This window comes from Dasypus novemcinctus, chromosome 3 (assembly GCF_030445035.2).
Source record: "Dasypus novemcinctus isolate mDasNov1 chromosome 3, mDasNov1.1.hap2, whole genome shotgun sequence".
Lineage (NCBI taxonomy): Eukaryota > Metazoa > Chordata > Mammalia > Cingulata > Dasypodidae > Dasypus > Dasypus novemcinctus.
The window spans coordinates 5786228-5808711 of NC_080675.1; the positions used below are offsets into that span (position 1 = coordinate 5786228).

The 22484-nt window shown below is 59.6% G+C and overlaps 1 long non-coding RNA gene across 7 annotated transcripts in view; it reads right to left on the reverse strand.

Annotated features, from left to right (window-relative positions):
• Nucleotides 1–719: 719 nt before the first annotated feature.
• LOC101429800 (uncharacterized) overlaps nt 720–22484 on the reverse strand; it is a 31787-nt gene continuing 10022 nt past the window's right edge. For 4 of the 7 annotated variants that reach the window (XR_009184398.1, XR_009184394.1, XR_009184400.1 and 1 more), the window contains 3 exons: nt 22312–22434; nt 15161–15244; nt 720–14919 (listed from right to left, as the gene is read on the reverse strand). This is a non-coding gene — a long non-coding RNA (uncharacterized lncRNA). The remainder of the gene's footprint in view (nt 14920–15160; nt 15245–22311; nt 22435–22484) is intronic. The other 3 variants (XR_009184401.2, XR_009184395.2, XR_011648260.1) reach the window with 3 other exon arrangements.

The window sequence follows — 22484 nt, forward strand, 5'->3', positions numbered from 1 at the left end:
GTGGTGAGGGTGGTGGCAGTGGCAGCAGCAGCAGTGGCGGCGGCGGCGGCGGTGGTGGTGGCGGTGGCAGTGGTGGTGGTGGCAGTGGCGGCGGCGGCGGCAACGGTCAGCCTCTTCTGTGCCCATTGAGGACACGTCCACCTCATCTGCTCCAGCAGGGCCAGCTGTGCTAACTACAGGGCTCCGTCTACACTCAGGGGCACAGCACGCCTGCCCCCTTGCTCCCCTCGCCCCCGTCAGCCCTGGCCAGACGCTGCTTACCGACAGCCTGACCGCTCTCTACTGGCTCACGTGGAAAGTGGGGCGCCAGGCTCACCTCCCCACACCTGGCTGAGGCCCTACCTCTGCCCCAGCCTGGAAGAGGCTCTCCATAAACATTTGGCTGGACCACCGTGGCCACCCGCTCACGGCCAGCTCCAGGGGGCTGGCAATCCTGGGGCCCACGTGGGGGCTACGGGGTGCATAGTCACAGCTCTGGGGGAGCGTCCCCTCCCAGGCTCCGGGGCGAGCAGCGAGCCTGGCTCAGGGCCTCTCTCTCTCAAGCCCCCCAGGTCAGGCTCCCCCTCACCTCCCAACTTACATTCCCTTCTGGAAAGAAACCATGAGAAGAAGGGGGCCCGGGTTAGCTGGACACACGCGTGAACCTCGGGAACCCCAGGTGAGGACAGAGCACCCGACGCTCGTCCCCTCAGCTCTCGTGGAGTCACAGCCGTCACCGCTTTTGGTAAGGCAAGAAACACGTTTATTGAGAGGCCGCGCCCCGCCAGCGAGTCCCCACAACAACCCTGTGAGGTAGGTGTCCGTGCGACGAAGGCTCCATGCACCCCCAAGTCTCAGCGGGCGTGCGGGGGCAGGCCCACCGCCGGGGCCCTGCTCAGCCCAGTCCGTCCTGGAGGGTGTGTCTCTCCTCAAAGAGAGGCCAGGGGTGGGCGCCCCTCCTTCCGGAGCTGCGAGTCCCGTGGGAACGTGGCTAGGCGTCCCTGAGGCTGTGGAGGGAGACAGGTGCCGCTGAAGCCACCTGCTCCAGGTGACAAGAGTTCACGTGCAGGCAGACGGACGGGCATGGGGGCGGCAGGGCAGCACCCAGCCGGCTCCTGCCCCCCTACCCAGCGCCCCTCAGCGGCCGGTGTCCCCAAAGTCAGCCCCGGCTCCACCCTGCCTGCGGGATTCCGCAAGTCTGACCCTGGTCTTGGGACCCCTGCCGCACCCCAGTAACCTCCAGTTACTCTCTCCCTAACCCACAGTCTAGAACTTGGGGTCTTTTCTGTAACTCGCTCCCAGCACACCTGCCCCACCTGTTGCCAGTTAAACTCTGGCGTTTCTAGAATACCCTCTTCTGGCTTTTCTGAAGCTTAACCCCAACACGCCCTCTTCTGCCTCAATCACCTGCCCCCACCCACGTGGCAGGTAAGTGCAACTATTTCCAGGTTACAGGTGAGCAAAGCGCCCGGGCCGCGGGGGCGGCGAGGGCCGGGGGGCGGCCTCAGACCCTGTCCCCCGTTCTCACGGGCCAGCTGCGGGCACACAGCGGCCGGCGCCCCCCATCCTCTCGAGTTGCCCCTGAGTTGGGCACGTCAGAATCACTCCCATTGCACAGGTGGGAAGACTGAGGGTCGGGGCGGTGAGCCCAGGTGCCCGAGGCCGGTACGTGGGGACAGCAGGACCAGAAGCCAAGAGGGCAAGCCCCCGGGAGCCCACCAGGCCCCGCCAGGCAACAGCGTGAGTGGAAGGCATCAGGGCTGGGGTCCTCGCCCAGCGCCCCACCCTGGCCTGGGCACGGGCCTGCAGCCAGCAGCCAACAGTGGGCAGCCAGGAGCTGCGGGGAACCTCCCGTCCCCAGGAGAGGGCTTGGAGGCCGGCACGCAGCCTCGGGGGCGGCCGGGACGGGCCCCAGTTTTGGAGTTGCCACACGCCCACTCTTGCTTGGGCTAAAACCACAAAGGAGGACATGCCAGCCCAAAGACATTTTATACCAGGTAAAAATCCTTGCAGAAAGGTTCACGAGACCAGAGCTGGGTCCTGCAGGCGCTGCCTCGGGGTCAACCCCGCAGGGCGTCCCCCGAAGGCATCTTCGCCCCAAAACACACACTTTCCTCTGAAAGACAAGCACGTGGGCCAACGTACACAGCAGCCAGACAGTCCAGCGCTCCACACGTTCCAACTCCTGTCCTATTCAGCCAGTGAGCATCTATTAGGCACCACCTAGTGCAGGAAGCAGGGCTGGCAAGTGAGCCAATGAGCATCTATTAGGCACAGGGCTGGCAAATTATCAATGAGCATCTATTAGGCACCTCCTACTACAAAAAGCGGGGCTGGCAGATCACCAATGAGCATCTATTAGGCACCTCTTACTGCAGAAAGCAGGGCTGGCAGATCACCAGTGAGCATCTATTAGGCACCTTCTACTGCTGGAAGCAGGACTGGCAGATCACCAATGAGCGTCTATTAGGCACCTCCTACTGCAGGAAGCAGGGCTGGCAGATAACCAATGAGCATCTATTAGGCACCTCCTACTGCAGGAAGCGGGGCTGGCAGATCACTAAGAGCATCTATTAGGCACCTCCTACTACAAAAAGCGGGGCTGGCAGATCACCAATGAGCATCTATTAGGCACCTCCTAAGCAGGGCTGGCAGATCACCAAGAGCATCTATTAGGCACCTCCTACTGCAGGAAGCGTGGCTGGCAGATCACCAATGAGCATCTATTAGGCACCTCCTACTACAAAAAGCGTGGCTGGCAGATCACCAAGAGCATCTATTAGGCACCTCCTACTGCAGGAAGCGGGGCTGGCAGATCACCAAGAGCATCTATTAGGCACCTCCTACTGCAGGAAGCGGGGCTGGCAGATCACCAATGAGCGTCTATTAGGCACCTCCTACTACAGGAAGCAGAGGTGGCAGATCACCAGTGAGCATCTATTAGGCACCTCCTACTGTAGGAAGTGGGGCTGGCAGATCACCAATGAGCATCTATTAGGCACCTCCTACTGTAGGAAGCGGGGCTGGCAGATCACCAATGAGCATCTATTAGGCACCTCCTACTACAAAAAGCGTGGCTGGCAGATCACCAAGAGCATCTATTAGGCACCTCCTACTACAGGAAGCGGGGCTGGCAGATCACCAATGAGCATCCATTAGGCACCTCCTACTGTAGGAAGCGGGGCTGGCCGATCACCAATGAGCATCTATCTATTAGGCACCTCCTACTGCAGAAAGCGAGGCTGGCAGATCACCAAGAGCATCTATTAGGCACCTCCTACTGCAAGAAGTGGGGCTGGCAAAGGCCAAAGCAGCACAGGCCCCAGAGCAGGGGAAGCAGGCCCCAACCTCGCTGAGCTTCTGCTGTCGCCCAGCCCTGCCCGCCTCGAGAGGACAACAGACACCTGAGATAGGCCTCACCCTTGGAGACCCCCAGGCGTGGCCCACAAGGGGTCCACACACATCAGGGCTCAGTCGCCCAGAAGAGACTCCCGATCCCCCCACGGGCCCCTCAGGAAGCCCGAGGGAGGGGAGAGTCGGGGACCCTACACTGGCCGGTGGTCCTGGTGGCAGACAGGGAGGCCCAGGTGCCAAGACCAGACAGCACGGGCAACCTACAGCAGGGGGCCGGAGCTCCCGGGGTAGCCGCGCTCATCCTACAGCAGGGAGGAGGCCACGAGGCTGCGGGGGACGCAGGCGCGAGGGCGGGGGAGCCAGAACGGCCCCTCGCTCAACCCTGGGCCCGCAGGACACAGCACAGCGCTGCCCTCCCCGCACGAGCCGGGGCGGGGAAGGACTCTGGGCCTCTGATGGAGGCATCCTTACCGGAGACTTCCGCCAAAGCAGAGCAGTCTTACGGAACGTGGGCCCATGTCCACGACCGCCCCAGGCCCAACTGGGCTCTGGAGGAGCTGCACCCCCGGCTCATCCCAGCAGCCCCCTGCCCAGGGCACACGAGGGGCTGGGGGCCTAGCGGCCGGGGGTCGGCAGGTCCTGCACCCAGGAGAGAGGCACAGCTGCCCTGACCCTGCAGCTACTGGTCTGTCAAACGGGCCCAGGGTCTCTCCGCCAGCCAGAGCAGGGGGCATTTGGGGAGCAAAGCCCCACCCAGCCTAGGTGCCAGGCCCGCAGAGGTGCTGAGGACAATTTCTCTACCGTCCAGCAAGGGAAGAAAGGAAAGGGGCAGGAGGAAATTAGAAACACAGGCCTTTCTGCCAGAGAGTTAGAGAAGGAGTTAGCTGTACCCCCAAAATGCTCCTCACCGCCTCTTCAGGTCACCCCGATCCTGCTAACAACCTAAAGCCTGGGCGCACAAAGACGTACTGGAGTCCCCCCCCCCCCCCAGCAGATTGTCCTCTTGAGAGCTGGGCCGTGTGGCAAACCCAAAGCCGCCAGCTTCAACCCGCATGTGCCAGCGGCAGCCCGTGCCGGAAAGAGGCAGAGGGGCACTTGTTGCTCACTAATCCAACAGCCCCGCAGCCGGGGCCCACACCCCCCGCACGTCAGCTGCCTGGCCTGATGGAAACGCAGTTAGACGAGGCCAAAGCGGACTTCTCCTTCATTTAGAGCTGGTAGGGCATCACTGGAGCCCGCAGCCCCAGCGTGTGCCCATCTGCACTCAGAGCCGGCATCAGCAGGGCACTGCAACCGTCCACCCGGGCCCCAAACCTCACAACAACCCTGCGAGGTAGGCGTCCCGGGCCCCCGGGGCTTTGAGAAAAGGAGACCGAGGGTCAGAGAGGCGAATGACTTGCCCACCACTGTGCAATCAGGTGAGCGGCCCCAGGGACTGGGGAATCAAGGAGCCTGCGCTCTTTCTAACACTAAAGACTGCCTCTCTAATCAGAGGGCGGAAGTTCTCCGCAGGGCACCCGAGAGTTCTGATTTTACAGCAACACAATTCATATAAAAATCCATAAAATACAATACGACTGTTAACAGGTTAAAATACAATCTCATAGGAAAATCTCATAGGAAAGGTTAGAAACATCCGCCACGTGCCTTTTCCAGTCTCATTGCTGATGCACCCACTTACCCACCATTCGGCACCCACCGCTGGCCAGCGCCATGCTGGGTACCCAGGGACAGAGAGGGGAGAGGGGGCACCAGGCAGGGGGCCGACAGCATCTTTGATGCCTGATGCCCAACTTCTGGGGGAGAGAGGCCACCCCTGGGAAGGGACCCTGGTGGGGGGGCCGCCTGCGGGCCAGGCACAGCGGCAGGCGTCCCCAACTTCAGGCAGCACTGCCAGGCGTTTCCAACCTTTTACAGAGACGCGCGTGACCGTGTACCCCGGGGGCGTCCAGGGGCATGCCCCCAAAAGCCCCCCATCCCCTTGGGTGAACGCCCACCCCCGAATGACTCCTACTTAACCTTGAAATGCCATGCGAATCCAGTCCTCTCCCACGATACCCCGCCCCTGCTCCTCCAGGAGGATGTTTTCCTGCCACACTGTCTCGGGCACCCAGACCCCGCCCCCCGCACACCCCCGGGGCACACGCACGGGCCTTCAGGAAACACAGTTCCAAATCCAGTTCCGAGGGTTCCTCACAACAGCCCTGTGAGGTGGGCGTCGGCCCCACCCTCAGAGGACAGACCAGGCGCTCACAAGGAGGTGACCACAGTTTGTCCAGCTCCGGGGTCCTAGCTTTTGCCCCACTAACGTCCCTTCCTATGCAAGGGGTAATATTCCAAATTCCAGGTGCAGTCGCTAAGACCCACCCATGCCTTCCCCCCCGCAGCCCGCAGGCTGCCGGGAGCCAAAGGAGGCTCGGCCACGCCTGGGACTTTGCAAAGTGCTGCCCACGCCAGCCAGCGACCACCTCCTGATTTTCCGTCAAGAGCCGAGCACTAAACCGGCTGCAAAGGGACAGGAAAGGCCTGGGACAGCCTGGGGAGGGGCCGGAGCAGCCCAGGGACTTGAAAGCGTCCTCGCAGCCAGAAGCCGCCGTCCCCGGCGCCCACCGTGGCCTCTTGAGGACGTGGGCTGTGATTTCTGAGCACCCAGTTTGCTGATTACTAATCAACCTCGTTTTGGAGAGAACAATTGGAGGGCAATCAAACGTCCCACAGAGCTCAGCCCGAGACGCGTGAGCCGCTGAGTGCGCCTGGCCACAGCGGAGGAAATGAGTCCTTGTGACTCAGCTCTGCCATGGCACCAGCTCGTTTTGTAAAGTGCTGGTGGACCGGGCGGGGGGGGCGGCCAGGGGGGGTGCCACCACTGCTTCTCGGCAGAGGAAGCTGAAGGGTGGAAGGCAAGGCGCGTGCCGGGCAGGGCGCCGCCTGGGGATGTCTCCCAAACGAGCAGGACCCTGGATGCACAGACGAGCGCCAGGCGAGGGCAGTGCCTGAGGATTCCAGCCGGTACCCCGGAGGTGGGAGCCATCGGGGAGGGCGCCTGCTTTGGGGCACTGGACAGCCGGCCCCAGGAAAAGCTCGTTTTCAGAAGGGCTGGGGGCAGCAGGTCAGCAAACGCTTGCCCAGCGCACGGCGGGACGAAGGGTTCGATTAACGAGGGAAGAAAGCAGCAGCCCGAGCGACCACCACGCAGCAGGGCCGGGCGCCGTGGGAGGGCGTCCTGGAGGGAAGACCCTCTCTGCCGGGCGGGTCTGGAAAGCAGCAGTCAGCCTTCCCCGGGGAATGACCCTCCCCGGCAGCCGGGCCTGACCGTCCAGCCCCGGCCGGCTTTGGGGCAGGGCATGAGGACAAGCCCCCCAGAGTGCGGGGTCCATGTGCCCCTGAGAACGCTGAACTCAGGGTCCCCATCGAGATAAAACGAAAGGGGACGCGCCATCAGAACTGATCCAGAACGTTCCACTCATCAGTTAGACTCGTCCGGGCTGGGCCTTGGGGACTTGTGCTCACAGATCACAGACCCCCAGGAAGGCAAGGGGCTGGGAGGTCCTCTGGCTCGATTCCCCCACATAGGGGGAGGCAGAGGCCCAGGTCGGGTGGGCGACGGGCTGGCGTGAAGCCCACAGTGGCCAGGGGCTGGGCACAGGGGACAGAAGAGGCATTCCTGGTCCCAGAAAGAGCTGGGACAGTGAGTCTGGGATGCTCACAAGTCACGAGCACCCAAGCACGCCCAGTGGACACAAATTGTAACATGCCAGGGCTGCAAAAATGGATGGTGCTATGGCAGCCAACGCCCACTGGACACCCTGAAGTCCAACAGGCCTTAGAGGCCACCTAGGTTAACCCTACAACTGCTCCCTGAATCTCCTCGAAAACACCCTCACCCAGGGGCTGCCCAGACGTTTGAATGCCTCCAGTGACGGAGAGCTCACTACGCCCCAAGGACATGTGTTCTGTCCTCGGACAGTCCCTTCCAAAAGCTATGACCCCGATGGAGATGGACAAACAGTTCACAAAGGATAAAATACAATTTGTTAACAAACATCTGTGAAAATGACCAACTCTTGTTAATCACCAAAACAAAGCAAGTTAAAATGACGAAAATGCACTTTTTTTTTTAACAGCGGTAAATCAGCAATATCTTAATAAAACGCGAATACAGCTCCAGACACGGTGAGATGCTTGACATCTTCAGAAACTAGTGCACATTCACGCAGGAAGTCCCTGGTCTTTCACCCAAGAGCTCAACGTCAGCACTCGCACTTGCTCACGCCCCAGTCGGTTTTTCCATCCATCCCTCCATCCTCTCACCATCAGCCAACCAGCCGCGCACCCGGCCACACGGGGCCTGGCCCCTCGTCCACTCACCCAGAAAGCACTTGCTCAAAGCATACGGCACGCTAAGCACAGGACACGCAAACGACCACTCGGCACAGCCAGGCCACTGTGGGTCCACGCTCCAGCAGGGGGGGACAGGACACAGGGGGCAGCCCTGGCTTCCAGATGGATGAAAGGGCCTTGTGAGAATAAAAAGGAGCGCCTGTGCTGTTAGCTGTGGCCTAAGTTATCACGCCAAAAAAGGGGACCTATGCAGAGTGGAAGCAGGTGACGCTGAGAGTGGGGCTGAGGGGACACAGCCAGCCAGGGAGGGGGCACGACGTGGAGGGAAAGGCGGGGAACGAGAAAGCGGGGAAAATGGCAGTCAGAGCCAAGGCACGGGTGCCCGCGTTTAAAAGCGTGCCTCAGAGGAAGGGGCAGATGGGTGGGAGCCGGGGGGGGCTGTACTCCAGAGCGGGGCCTGCTGGGGGGGTGGGGGAAGATGGGCGTGAGAGGCCCAGAGAGCTTAGCGAAGGGGGCAGGATGGGGCGCGTGTCCGTGTCAGAGTTAACAGGCAGAGCTGCCTTTTTTTAAAAAAAGGTGAAAGCCAGGAAGAAAAGCCCATTTTCGACAGCCCTGACCAAGGAGGAGAGGCAGGCCCAGGAAGAACCAGGCAGGGAGGGTACCCTCTGCACCCCAGAACCCCAAAACTTCCCAGCAAGCCCAGACCCAAAGCCCTCATGCCCTCACACTTACAGGGAAACCCTAGAATTCAGCCCACCCACACCCGCGGGGCATCCTGGGGCTTCTCTGGGGACCCCTGGGAGCAGCTCCTCAATGGGCACTTAGGGGCACAAAGGAGGGGAGAAGGCCCCCTTGGGGTAGTCCTGTCCCCACACCTGACTAGGGGCCCCCCTTCCCTCCCCATTCCACCCAGAAGTCTCCCCGAGCCTGAGCAGGGCTTCTAGACAGCCCCATGCCCGGCTGCTCCAGGGACCCTCATCCTTTCCTTGCGGCCCCACCCACGTCCACAGGGACACTTGGACTGGACGGTGAGGCTCCCGAGGAACACCTTGGGGTCTAGGAGACACTTGGTGCTGCAGACATGGAAGGAGCCATGTCCCCCGCCTCCGAATATGCTGGTGTCATCCACTGGGCTGCTCACGCTAGGGTGACCCCTCCAGCCCACCCCCTCCCTCCCATCCTCTCTACAGATCCTACAGCTCTGACACCCTGTCCCCCACCTCTGGGCTGCTCGGGCCTTGGGCTTGGCAACTGCCCCCCCAGAGGCAGATCTGAGCATCCACCCGCCCCCCCCCCCATGCTGTGCCCATTGCAGACTATCCCGGGGATGCCCCGTCCACGAGGTAGAACCAGCCTCGTGCCCACGCCCACCCCCCAGCCTCCCACGAGCTCCGTGCCATGGATCGGGGGCTCTGGCCAAACTGCTGCTCCTTGCTCAGGGCACCGGGTGACGGAGAAGCTTTTTTTTTTTAATGTCCCAAACAGGACTTGCCAAGGTTAAATAAAGGGGCTTTGGCTCTTGTTGTCACAGACACACACAGGCACACGACACACGACTGGACACGCCCTGCCCACTGCAGAGAGGAGCCTGGGGGGGGGGGCGACATCACAGCAACAGCCCCCTCCTCTGCACGCGTGACCCCCCAGAGGGCGAGCGGCAAGAGAAGGGACAAATCCGAAACACAGCAACACGGCTCTTCACCCAAGTACGGCACACACGGTCGGACGGTCGAGAAGACAGAGAGGCCTTGAAACGGGCTCCGGGGATGGCGCAGCAGGGGGACTAGGACCCCGGGATCATTTCTGCAAACAGGGTGGGGGGGGGGTGCGCAGAAGGGCACCTGCCCCAGGGCCACCACACCCTGGTGGGGGCCGGCCTGCAATACAGCTCAGAAAGTGGCAAGGCCAGCCTCCATGGGGCTCCTGGGTCCCCCTCCCTCCCAGCACCCCTGGCCGCCCACCTTTCCCAATTGGCCCCTGGGCCACCCAGAGCCCGGGGCCAGCCTCCTGCTCCCCTTGCCCTCTGCTGCCCCCTGGCGGGCAAAGTCGCCCTCGCAGGGCGTCCCTGCCACCTTCTGGTCCCCGCACCTGCCCAGGGCTGCAGGGAGGGCGTGGCCACCTCACATCAAGCCTCGCAGGGAGCGGATGCCAATCCCAGTCTGCAGGTGGGGAAACTGATACACGAGAGGGAGCGAGACGGCCCCTGCACATGGCTGGCTCAACCCTGGATCCTTCCCACCCCCCTCCATCCATCCATCCATCCTTTCCTCCATTCAGAGCTGAGTGGCCTGGCTTTCATGCAAACCTCCCTGCACCAGTCCTATTTGCTTATTCACATAGTATTTTTATTCCTTACTCCTGTCTATTTCTTTCCAAATTTCACCTTTCTCCCTTTCCTCACTCCTCCATACATTCTCTCCTCCTTACAAACTCGGGGACATGGAATCGGACTTAGAAGGGCACGTGCGCCCCCCTCACCACTGCCCCTGCAGCTCCGTTTCGTTCCTCCACTCATTCATCCTTCACTCTCTCATTTATTCTCATTTTCTGTCGTATTTCGGGTCTTCTACCTACTCATCTCCCGTGCACGTCATTGTATTGTCAAAAAAAACCCCGCTGGTCCCTGTGCTGCATTTGTGATGTCTTCCCCGCACTCAGGCAACTGCTTCCACCCAGGAGTGCATTCTTTTATTTACGGGTCTCCACTGGACCTGTTTTTACTCTAAGCGGGCAGGTGCAGCCAGGTCTTTAGACCAGGTGTGGCCCTCCCCTCCTCAATTATTCGTGGGAGGGGCAGCGTATTTATCTAAGGAGTGTGTCCGTGCGCTCACGATAATCCCGGCAAGGGCCACCTCCAGTAAAGACTCATCTATCACTTTGGTTGTTTATTCTCCTTCCTTTTTTGCTTATTTTTTGAATTCTCTCCATGTTCCCACCCCTAGAAACGTGACTGTGGACTAGCTCATCCCCGTGTATTGTGGTTAATCACGAGATGATTAATGGTGCCTCTCACTGCTAACCCTAGCAGAATAGCCTACCGATGTGCCCACACACTGTTTACTTGACTTCTTCCTTTCTCTTTCACCTCATTTCGTTCTCTCTTTGCTCCCCTCCCTGAAGCTTTCTTCCTTGCATCTTTTCAGTCTTACAGCCCTCAGGTGCCCAGAGGGGTGAGTGACAATCCCATGAGCAACTGGGCTCCCGGCATTTCCATTTCTAATTCAGTCATTCGGAGGTCCATTCACTCTTTCTGTCACTCTTTTACTTCAATCTTGAGCCTTTTATTTAGGGACCCCAGGTGCACGGAATTGGAATCCTGTCATCTGAGGTTCACAGAGCCTTCGACACCGGCCCACGTGGGCACCCCTTTGTGCGTTAATTCCTTGTACTGGTGATTTGGTTTGGGATTTATTCAATGATCTCAGGAGCCCAGTTTTGAATTAGTCATAATTCTTGGCTCCATTTTCTTTGGTCCTAGCTCAGCCCTTGCTCTGTTTATGTATGTGCACTTTTATTCATTCAGCAGATTTTTATTGCCTCTATCAATCTTGTCATCATTTTCTATGCCCCCCCTTTCTTTTTTCTTTTTCCTGCATCCTTTTATTCTTATGAGCCTCGAGTGCAGAACTGAATTAATTAATATCATCTTTCTCATTCTCTCATTCACACAATCATTTCTCTACTTAACCTTTCCTTATTCTTTCTTTCCTTCAAGTATTTGTTCTTTTATTTATGGACCTCAAAACTTTGACAACTGAGTATACTTAACAAGTAATATTTATTCATTATATTTAAGCATTTATCCAGTAAGTGCCTCTCTTCCATGCCTATTTTAATTTCTTTTCCTACATCTTCCCTCCTCTCATCCTCTCCTTCACGCTATCAATCTCCTTTTCTTGCATTCTTACAGAACTCAAGCAGTCACGCTCTCCAACAGCCTTCTCCTGGTGGTGTTTTTGAAATTACTCCTAATTTCAAAAACAACAAAAACTTGGGGACCACAGATTTGAGTGAATCAGCCCAACCTGTGCTGAAGCAGCCCTCTCTCAGCTACTGTCCAACTTGCTTCTCTATTATCGTCTTACTCCTGTGTTGGGTTTGGGTTTTTTGCTTTCATTTCCCCCTTATTTATTCTTTCTACTGCTCTTTCATTCGTTTCTTCCATCCTTCATTCTTTTGAGATTGGATGAACCCAAAGCCTCCTGGAACCAGCACCAGTCAACGCACACCTTTCCTTCTTTCCTTTCATTCATTCATCCACACATCCCGTCTTGCCTTCTCCCCATTTAAATATTCATTTGTAGGCTTCTGGACTGCAGGTGGCCCTAACTGGCTAGGTCAGCATCTGCAGTGCCCGGGCCCTCTCTTCCGTGGCCCACTCGGGCTCTCCCGTACGGATGCTTCCAGCTGCTCCTTGGTTGGTGGTTGTTTACCCAGCCCAGCAGCACAGATGCCAATTAATCGTGTGCTTGCTTTCCTCCCCCTCTCGCTCTTATTCCTAGCAGGGCTCTCTACGGTAAACATCTCTATGTGTCTGTTAATCTATTACCTCGCGTCCCATCTTGCCCCTCTCCGTTTACTCTGCCTTCCGCTCACATTCTCTCGGGCTTGCACAATTTCCTTCTTTGCAGGTCGGCTGCCATGGGTCAGCGACTCAGAAGGCATCCTGCCAGCACCCATGCTGGGTCCTCGTGGACTCCCATCTCATTCATTTCTTCCTTCACTCATACCATCCTTCTTTCCTGCTTGCTTTCTTTGTCTGAGCTCCCTATTCCTCGACCAACGAAATTGGATGCCCAGAATTGGGGGTGAGTCCTTAGCCTGGCCTTCGCGTGGCTCTACTCGTGCATCCATCGAGTTAGCCGTGTTCCTTTTTACCGTTCACGCCTCTCTTTGGTTACAGCGTCCCCTAACTCCTTCCCCACACTCTTCCGCACTTGCCTTCTTTCATGCTCACGGAGCTCAGGTGGGCCAAAGCCCCCACAAAGCCCTCCCAAGGAGTGAGGGCCCCATCCTCCTTTGTTTCCCTCTCTTTTGTAGACACTTCTTTCTCTGGTAGGGCTGGGGTTCCAGAAGGGAAGTAGGCACAGCCTTGATTGGCGATGACCTTTTGCCATCCCTCCCAGCACCGCCTCTCTCTCCGTATGTATCTTTTCACCCAGTCATTACCTCTAGGCCTATGGGTTGTTTTTTTGGGGGGGCTTCTTGATTTTATTGAGATCTTTTCTGCCATTCTCTCTCCCATTCTTCCACCTGACAGGCCTCACCTCCATTTCCACCGCTCACCCATTCATCCAGCCATGCAACATCTCCTTTCTGGTTTGGTTTTTTTTTTTTCTTGTCCTTCAGTGTTTCTTTTTTTTTCTCTTTATTTTTTTTTTAAATGTTACATTCAAAAAATATGAGGTCCCATATCCGCCCCCACCTCCCTAACCCCACTCCTCCCACATCAACAACCTCTTTCATCATTGTGGGACATTTATTGCATTTGGTGAAGACGTGTTGGAGCACTGCTGCACTGCATGGATAATGGTTTACACTGTAGTTGACACTCTCCCCCAGTCCACCCAGTGGGCCATGGTAGGACATACAATGTCCAGCATCTGTCCCTGCAGCACCACCCAGGACACCTCCAAGTCCTGAAAATGCCCCCACATCACATCTCTTCTTCCCTCTCCCTGCCCTCAGCAGCTACCGTGGCCACTGTCTCCAGATCAATGCTACATTTTCTCCCATTACTAATCACAATGGTTCCATAGTAGAATATCAGTAAATCCACTCTAATCCATACTCTATTCCTCCATCCTGTGGATCCTGGGATGGTGATGTCCACTCCCCTTCTTTACCGAGAGGGGGCTTAGCTCCCACATGGTTGACCTTCAGTGTTTCTTTAGGTGGCGACCTCTGGCACCCAGAGTTAGATAACCTTTGGGCAAACCTCAATCTCGCCTTTGGTCTCTGAGGCCTTGATTTTTTTTAACCCATCCTTTGAACTCTCTCCATTGTTTATTTTTCTAGGCCAAGGGCACAGATTAGCATCTGACTTGCAGCTTGGTTTGTGCTAATCTAATCCTGTATCTACTCATTGCCTAACTTTTTGTCCTTATCTTGCTTGTTTTATTTTTGTGTGTGTTTCCATGTTCCTTCTCCCTTCCGATCCTTTATTCCCTCCTCCTACATCTTTTCAGTTGGACGGGACTCAAAATCTCCTCCTCATGGTCAGTTTCCACATGCCCATTCTTGCTCATTCACTCTCTTACATTTAGGTTTTATTCTTTTATCAAAACCTCAGGCACACAAGCTCCTAGGTCCACGAAGGCCTGAAACGGGTCCGTGGGTGACCCTCTCTGATTTTCTATCTACTAATTGCTCCAGGATTTGATTGATTTTGTCCTCCTGTGCAGCAAACCCTTCCAGCGTAGGAATTCATCATCGGTCTATGCCAATACCCTTTCTCCCTAACCCCCTGGCTTCTCCCCTCACTAATGGGTTTTTATCTGCTCTGGGCATTCATTCATTCATTCATTCCTCTGTTCCCTTGACAGTGTAACAGATTCTAGTGAAACCAGCTCCCCACACACAAAGAGCATTCACAGCACCTTAGACCTTCCCGTGCCCTGCCACCAAGTTAACCGCCAAGGTGTGCCCCATCCAGGTAACCGCCAAGGTGTGCCCGGATCCAGGTCCGTGGAAACACACACAGAGGTGCAGGGCAGGGGCACGGCAAACGTTAGAGCCACCGCCTCGTCCTGAGGCTCCCGGCCTCGACGGGGGTGTGGAGGCGGGCTCCCCAGAACCCCTCTTCCCACTCTGCCCCTGTGGGTCCCCGTGAATGGCCATCCCCATGAGAAACCTGTTTCAAGCCTCTCAGGGACACAGAGACACACACATTGTACACAGTCCTTCCCAGTGGGAGACGAAGACACAGAGTTCGCTTTAAATAGATGGCTTTGTCCGTAGCAAAATAAAAATATTTTGGTCTTTCAAAGCAAAGACAAAAGAAACGCCCCATTACCATCGCTGAGTGTCCCAGTCCCAAACAATAAAGAACTTGAAGAGGTTTAGCCGGAAACTTTGAAGACAGAAAATCTGCCCATTATGTTTTCCAGACATTTCAAGGGGGTGAACGAAGGTCACTGGCGCCCGGAGCCCGTTTGAGAAGCCGGTCCCTCGGCCTGCGTTTTTTTTTCCTTGGCCCTTTGAAGGGCCCCCCAGCTCACGAGGGTACTTCCACGCTAGCCTGCCCTGCGGCACAAGAGCCAAAGGGGGACTCAGTAATCAAAGGGCCATTCATTTGGAGGAGGGGAAAAGAAGAAATTCTTTTTGGGGCACAGCACTCGAAGCCGCCTATTTTCTGCCAGGGGGACACGAGCCCCCCGGGCCGGGGCCGGCCTCGGCCCGGCTCCCCGGACCCCGACTCCCCTCACGGTGTGCGCTGGGGGGCAGGCCCCACCCTCGGCGGCCAGGCCGGCGAGTTGCGACTTACGGTTGAGAGGTGGCTGGCGGCGGGCGCGGGGGTCCAGCGGTGCGGGGTCCCTTCCTGTGGAGGCGTCCAGGGTGACGGCTTCGGCTGGAATGAGAACGCTTTGGGTCACTGAACGAGAAGCTCCCCCAGGTCGACGCGGGGAAGAGGAGGACAGGGGCAGGTCAGGGGGACAGCTCGGCCGGGCACGGGGTGTCCTGAGGCAGGGGCGCCCCCGCTTCTGGCAGGCATGGGTTTGGCGAAGCCAAGCATTTCCCTTTTCGCGTTCCCCCGTTCGCTCGCTCACCCGTGCGCGGCCTCAGCTACCAGTGAGGGGCTCAGGCCAAGTCAGGGGGTGGGGGGGCTTGGGATCTGGCTGCCGACCCCACGGCCTCGGGTCTCAGCTCCAGGCCAGCGACGGCCACCACCCAGAACCCAAGCCTCTAGGGCACCCGCAGAAGGGAGAACTGAGCCGGAAGTGGAAGGGGTCTCCCACTGGAGGAACAGTGTGGGGGAAGCAAGGGGTCCCCCCGCGGCGTGGGGGGCCGGGGAGCTGGCGCAGCCGGCCCCAGGGGAGACCCAGGGCTGCCGGCCACGCCGAGGACTGTGAGGTTCTCAGCGCGCGGCGAGCGTTTCCTAAAAGCTGGGCGCCCACATCCGCGGCCAATGGGAAGCATGACGACACTGGTGTCCAGATAGAGTTTGATGATCACGTACAAATTCTAATGGGCACTCAGATGACCATGACCGGGCAGAGCGAGCCTCTGCTTTCAAGCATTTTGCTTAAATAGTGAGTTAAAAGCAAATAGCTTTTAAAACCCTATAAGTAAATTCTAATAAAAGTAAGGGGGAGTGACCGAGCTATGAAAAGGTCTCGCCGGCAGGTGAAGGCGGAATCGGAGGCTTGGGGTGGGGGGAGAGAGGTGTTGGTTTTCACCCAACCCCCCTGGCCATCCTTTTCCTGGTGGGGACGTGGACGCTGGAGGCTGGGGCCAGTGGGAGCCAAGCGAGGCCAGCGAAGCAGCCCAGGGAAGAGAAAGCACCGAGAGGGACCCAGGACACTGGGCAGGGCAGCAGGTGGCCGAGGGCCAGGCTACGGTTACCTACGGCTCCAGCCCCCCCCCACAGCCACTGGGTGCTGGACACGCCCGTGTTACAGCGGCAGCCTGTCACCCTCTCCAGGGTCCTGAGGCAACAGAGGACCCCAGACCCTCCCACCCACGCGTGCGGCAAGAACCCAGGACGTGGCTCGTTACCTCCCCTTTGGCCCTGTCAACAGCACCAGGTCAGAAGCGGCCCGGGGGGCGTCCGGGGTCTCCCACAGCTCTGCTCCCGAGACCCCCGGGCCCTCCGGGGTCCTGACCGTCCCTAGTTAACAGCCCGGGCCCAGCTGCCCACCACCACGCGGCGTCCTGCACAGGGCGCAGGACTGGGGTCGTGACGGACGTCAGAGACGCCGCAGGGACGGGGCACGGTCTGGGGCTCCCCCACAGGATCAGGGGAAGGGTCCTGCCAGCAGAGGCCAGGCCGGCAGGCGCCCCAGAAGAAGACCGGCCCGGGGTCTCGAGGGTTAAAAAGTGACCCCTCTGGAAACAGTCTGCACAAATAACTCTGGGCTGTTCAGAACCGAGGGAGGCAGAGCAGGCTTGCGTTGGCTCAAACGCTGTTCTTCTAGAACTAGACCCCATCGTTTGCACAAATAATAAGCCTTATCTAATATCTCCTACTTCCTACCTGTTGAGCCAAGACCACTCGCTCACCGCTCCCTCCACCCACGAGCTCTCTGCAGAGCTAATTTCCTGCACCTCGCGAAGACTGGGGTCCTGGACATTACGGGGCCATTTATGAAAACGGGAGAGGTAATTGGGGCGGCTTTTGAAACCCGCCGGCCCCCCTCTAACCTCTAATTTTAGTCAGGTTATGGAGGATGTTTACAGATATGCCTCTTCCTGGAATTTCACCTCTCTGCTTCAGGAGTGGGCAATTAGGGAGAATTAGGCCCTATTTGGCACATGGTTCCCGTTAATGGCTGGAGTGGCTGCAGCAGCCTTGGGCGGGCAGGCTGCTGGTCTAATTGAGGCTGGCAATTTTTCGATTTCTCATTGCTGCTCGCAGGTACTGCAGCAACCAAGGTCAGGAAACAAAAGCTCCCGCCCACGACACGAAGAGCCGGGCCCAGGCCCCAGGCCCCCAGCGAGGGGCCCCCGGAGCGCCACGCGACCCCGCGCGGAAGCACAGAGACAGCGGGGGGGGGGGGGGGGGGGGGGGGGGGGGGTCCGAGCTTGGGACGGGCCGCCAGCGCGCAGGCCAGAGAGCCAACGGCTCTCCTAAAAGCTGTACCCAGGCACCTTCTCAGGACGTCACGGGCCGAGTGGGCTCGTCGAGGGGCCTGTGGGCCAGACCCCGCCCACCCGGGGCCAAGGCCACGTGTCCACAGCCCACAGAGGGCATCAGGCCCGGCTGGCGACCCACGACTCAGATGCGAATCCTGCACCATGACGGCAGGCAGTTCTCCCGGCACTTACTCGGGAAACTGAGCCCGGACCTGCACGAGGAACGGTCTAAACCGCGCCCCTCCCCCCCCACCGGAGCCCGCCTCCAGTCTGTTCTGCACCTCAGGCGAGGCACGGCCCCCTCCAGTTTCCCCATCTCTGAAATGGGGATGGGGGTGGGCAAGTGACAGAGCCCCCGTGACCTTAAAGACCCAGGACAGACAGATGCCCACCGAGGCTGCCCAGAGGGGCCACACTCCCCATTTCACAGATGGGGAAACTGAGGCCCAAAGGGCTGGAGAAAGGGGTCCAGGTCACCCCCACAATTGGGTCTGAGCAGGGGCAGGACCCCGGAGCCCACTCTGGCCCTGCACCCATCTAGAACTCTCTCCTCGAGCCTCGACAAGTCCCAGCGAGCCCCCGAGGCCCGGCCAAGAGGCTGGAGGGGTTCATACCAGCATCCCACACTTCTCTGCCTTACAGAGAAAACGTAGAACTGACCGGCAACTGCCTCACTGTACAGATGGGGAAACCGAGGCCCAGAGGACCGCAGCGGCAGTGCCAGCCACTGGGCAACACGGGGACTGCACGCCTTCCTCTCCGGGTAGGGACTGTGCCCCTGGCCCCCCGGAGTTGCCCGAGCCTTCGGGGCAGTTTGGGGGCACAGAGGTACAAACGGACCCCCGCCCAGGGCTGTTTCCCACCAGCCACCCTGGGACGGCCCCTCATCACCCGAAACGTCACAGGCACCTGCACCAGATTTCTGAGCCCCCGCCCGCCGGCCCACGTTCTCCACCTGGTGGGAATTCCTCTAGCTCCACTCCCAGGACAGCCCAGAGAAAGTGCTAGAAAAGCATAAGGAGCAGGCCGGCCGCGGTCCAGCGCAGACGCCGGCTCAGCCTCGGGCCCGCCCGCCCCGTCCCAGAACTCCATCCCGGCCGCCCCGTTCTGTCTCTCGGCCTGCCCCTCGGGCAGCAGGCCAACACGAGGGGAGTTCTGTTTACAGGCACTGCCACCCCCGATGCTTCGCCATGAAAAACTTTGGCAAACAGAGCCCGTCTCCAGGCGCGCCCACGGCTGGCTAAGCGTGGCATGGCGCAGCCCGGCGCTCCCGACACGCACAACGGCACGGGCCCACGGCGGCCCCGGGAGGGAACACACACACACACACACACACACACACACACACGCACACACTCCGTTTCGGGGGAAGGTAATTGAGGTTTTCTTCTTTTCAACTGAAGAAAAGGCACCTTCCGTTGAAAGGGAGCATTCAAAGAATCTGGAAAAACCCATCCGCACGCAACCTACCCATTGTCCGCAGGTGCCCGCTCTCGCTGGGCGCCCCCCCAGTCCCTTTCTGCCGGGCCTTTGTCTCCATCTGAACAGCCCTGGGAGACCACAGCCTGCATGTCCCCTCCTTAAGCCCCTGCCAAAGGCCCTATTCACTGGGCCAAAGGAAGCTAAGCACAAGGTGCGAGCTGCCTTTCCCTCGGACCCTCCCTGGGAGGGAGCTAGGGCCCCTCCATCTGCGTGGTTTTTTTTTTAAGCCCAAAGAAATTGGAGAGCAATTAAAAGAGTTACGACTGCACCCTCCGCCACCCTCCTCGCTCCTAATTAATTTCTCTCACACACACATTCTCCCTCCGGGGACCACAGGGGCCTCTGTGGTGAGGAGAGCCGAGGAGACCGACGTGGACCTCCCTGGAGGCTCCGCCGAGAAGCTGGGCTAAGGTCACCGTTTCTCCAAAGCGAGAACGGGAATGGTCATGGGTCCCCCCGACGGCAGCACCCGAAGGCACCGGGAACTCCAGGACAGACGTGCGGGAGGGGGCCCTGGGAGGGAGGTCTCCCCAGCAACCGGGTCGGCCCAGCAGGCTGGAAACCGGACCCGGGAAGGTCCAGCTTGGTCACCCAGGGGTCTCACCCCTCCCCAGCTGGGAGTCGGGTGTGCCCCCCACTCGGTCGAGGCAGAGCTCAACAACCTGGGCTCCAGGCGGGCCTCCGTTCCCAGCACTGGGGTCTCCCTTTCCAACTGGGAGCCCCAGCCTTGAGACAGCCTGGCTGGAGGAAGGCCAACTCTTCCCCAGAACATTCCACGTGCCGAAACTAGGGACGCGGGACCTGGCAGGGCCATGCCGTGGACGGAGGTGGGGTGGGGGGAGCTAGTTCCTGGGAACAACTCGGGGCCTGGTAAACCCAGGTTTCCTAAAAATAAAAAGCAAATGCTCCCGGCACCCCAAGCCCCTGCAGTTCCCAGAGACTGTCGGTCCCTACATTGTCGCGCTGCCCTTTAACCCCTGGGGAGCTTCGTCTCCCTCCTCTGTGTAAAGCCGCCTTCCTCCTTCCAAGGGAAAACTCATTAGCCGGCTCGTTAAAGACGGGGGGGGGGGGCAGATTTTTTCTAGACATGGGGTGGCTCGTAGAGAAAGCACTTAAGTCTCTGCGTGTAAATGGCTGGAGAAGAAACGCACGCCTCCCTGGAAAACGCACACCTCCCGCTGCCCTCGAGTCCTGTGGGTTGGGGTGTTCTTTTGGAGAAATGTGCTCAGGAACACAGCTGGGGTCCCTCCTGCGCAGGGAGCCTGGACACTCGCGGCAGGTGGGAGCACGTGGGGGTGGGGAAAGGGGGTCCCGCTTCCTTCCCATGAGCACGGCTGAGCTCCGCCCCAGGCCGCCCTTCCCACGCACACGGCAGGTGGGACAGACGCCCAGCACCCATCCCTCACGTCCCTGCCCACCCAGAGGCGGCCAGCCGGACCCCACCCCCCCGGGGGACAGTCTAACATAACGACAAACGGCCAGATGCCATGGCCCACTGGGGGGACGGGGTCCCCAGGGCCCCACTGCCCCGCAGTTGGGGACTGCAGGGACTGGCCGGTCAATCGAAAGAGAATTTTTCTGAAAATGAATTTCCTGGGGTGACTGGCTGCAAGGCGGGTGTACAGGTAATGCCTTGGTTTCCTTAACAGAACTTGAGGCCAAATGACACGCAAAAGCCACACTGCGTGTCTGCCGGACACTGGCCCTGCCCAGGCCTCCCTGGGCACAGCTGAGGGGTGGGGTGACAAACTTTAGGACCCTCGGGGAGCGCTACAGGATGGGGCTTCACTGGTTTGACACAGCCTCGGCTGGGCCCACCCTGAGGGTCCCGAGAAGGCCACGGATGCTGCTTTCCCGCCAGCCCCTTGGGGGGCCGAGCGTCAGCCCCGGGCTAAGCTCCCTCCTCGGCCCCCTCTGCCCGTCACCGTGTTTGCAGGTGGCTCAGCAAATGCCAGTTGTGGAGTAAATGTCACAGGGCAGGGCCTTCCCGGGGCCCCCTCCCCAGGCCGAGCCCTGGGCACACACCGCCCCAGCGCGCGCCAGCCAGCTCCCCGGAGGGCGAGCAAGCGGGACAGAGCGAGCGGGGAGTCGGCGGCCCCCCTCCAGCTACGCCGGGGCGTTTGGGTCCCGGGGGAGACCAGAGGTGCATTAGGGCCCTAGCAGAAGCCTCTGTTTGATTAAAGAGCGGTGTCACAGCTGCACTGGAGACGGGGATCTCCGTGGGTAATGTGGGGGCGCCCGTGGCACTCAGGCTCCGGGTGTGACTCGAACACACAGATGGATGCACTGGGGGCTGGAGGCGGGGCCCAGCCCTGGCATGCAGGAAGCATTCCATTCTCTGGCGTCCCCCTCCCAGAGACCCCACGCTCCAAGGGTGAGGAGGGGGTCACTGGGGCCAAGCCCAGGCCTGGGAGGGGCCAGAGGCCCCCCGCGAGGCCCGTGGCATGGACTCAGCCTCATCCCCATCATTTCTGTCTCCCGAGGCCCACTGCACCCCATCATCCACCTGGCCGCCCTGGGGGCATCGGGCACGGGGGACCCGGGCCAGCCTCAGGGGGCAGCCCGGCCTGCAGCCCACCCACTGTGGGACCCAGAAGGGGCGGCCCCCTTGGTGACCCTCCACCCTGGAGGGATGGGGGCTGCTCAAGCTGCAGGCGGAACAGAAGCCCCCCCCTCGCCCCACGCCCCTGGCTCGGCTGGCCGTGGGATGGCCTTCGGGCACCGGGGCAGCCCCAGCCCTGAGCCCCCCTCAATGCATCCCAGGACATGAACTGCAAGCACGCGTCTCTGCCATCACCGATTCTGTTTAAACCAACAGAAACATGCCCACCCTGTTTCAGTTTCACAGTGAAGCAATGGAGTAACGGGCTCGCAAAGCACCGTTGGATGAAAGAGCGTGATCAGCACGTCGTGTGTGGGAAAGTGCGGTGCTCCGCGGGGCGTGTCGGCCCGCGCCCGGCTGGCAGGAACGTGTCCCTGCTGCACGGCACACACGTGCTCCGATGGACGTGGGATGCGTAGGAGCACGTGTCCACGCACAACGCCGCGGGTCCGCCCCGCGCTCGTGCAGCCAAACTTCCTGGAGGACCTACCGTGTGCCTGGCCCCAGCGGGTGCTCAGGGCTCGACCCTCTCACTGTCCACCCCTGGCACAGGGTCTGCAGCGACCAGGGCAGACCCGACCTGCGCTGGCTCGGTGTGCGGGGGTCTCGGCTCAGGTGGCATCCGGTCCCCAGGCGCCTGCGGTGCCCCTCGGTAAAGTTCACCCCCGGCCCAGATATAAATGTTTACACTTTTGGATAAAAAAAGGAGCGACCTGATCCCGGTGAAATCGTGGTACCCCGCAAGAGGAGCAACTCACCCCAAAGCAGGCAGGAGTCGAGAGGCGTGGAGTTCAGCAGGAGGCGCTTCGGTGGGGGGGCTCAGTCAGGGCGCTGGGCCTCGGGGGGGCTCTCCTGCACCCCCATCTTCAGCGAGGCCAATCCTGGGGAGGGGAAGAAAGTGAGAAGGGCTGCAGGGCGGGCACCCCCGGGA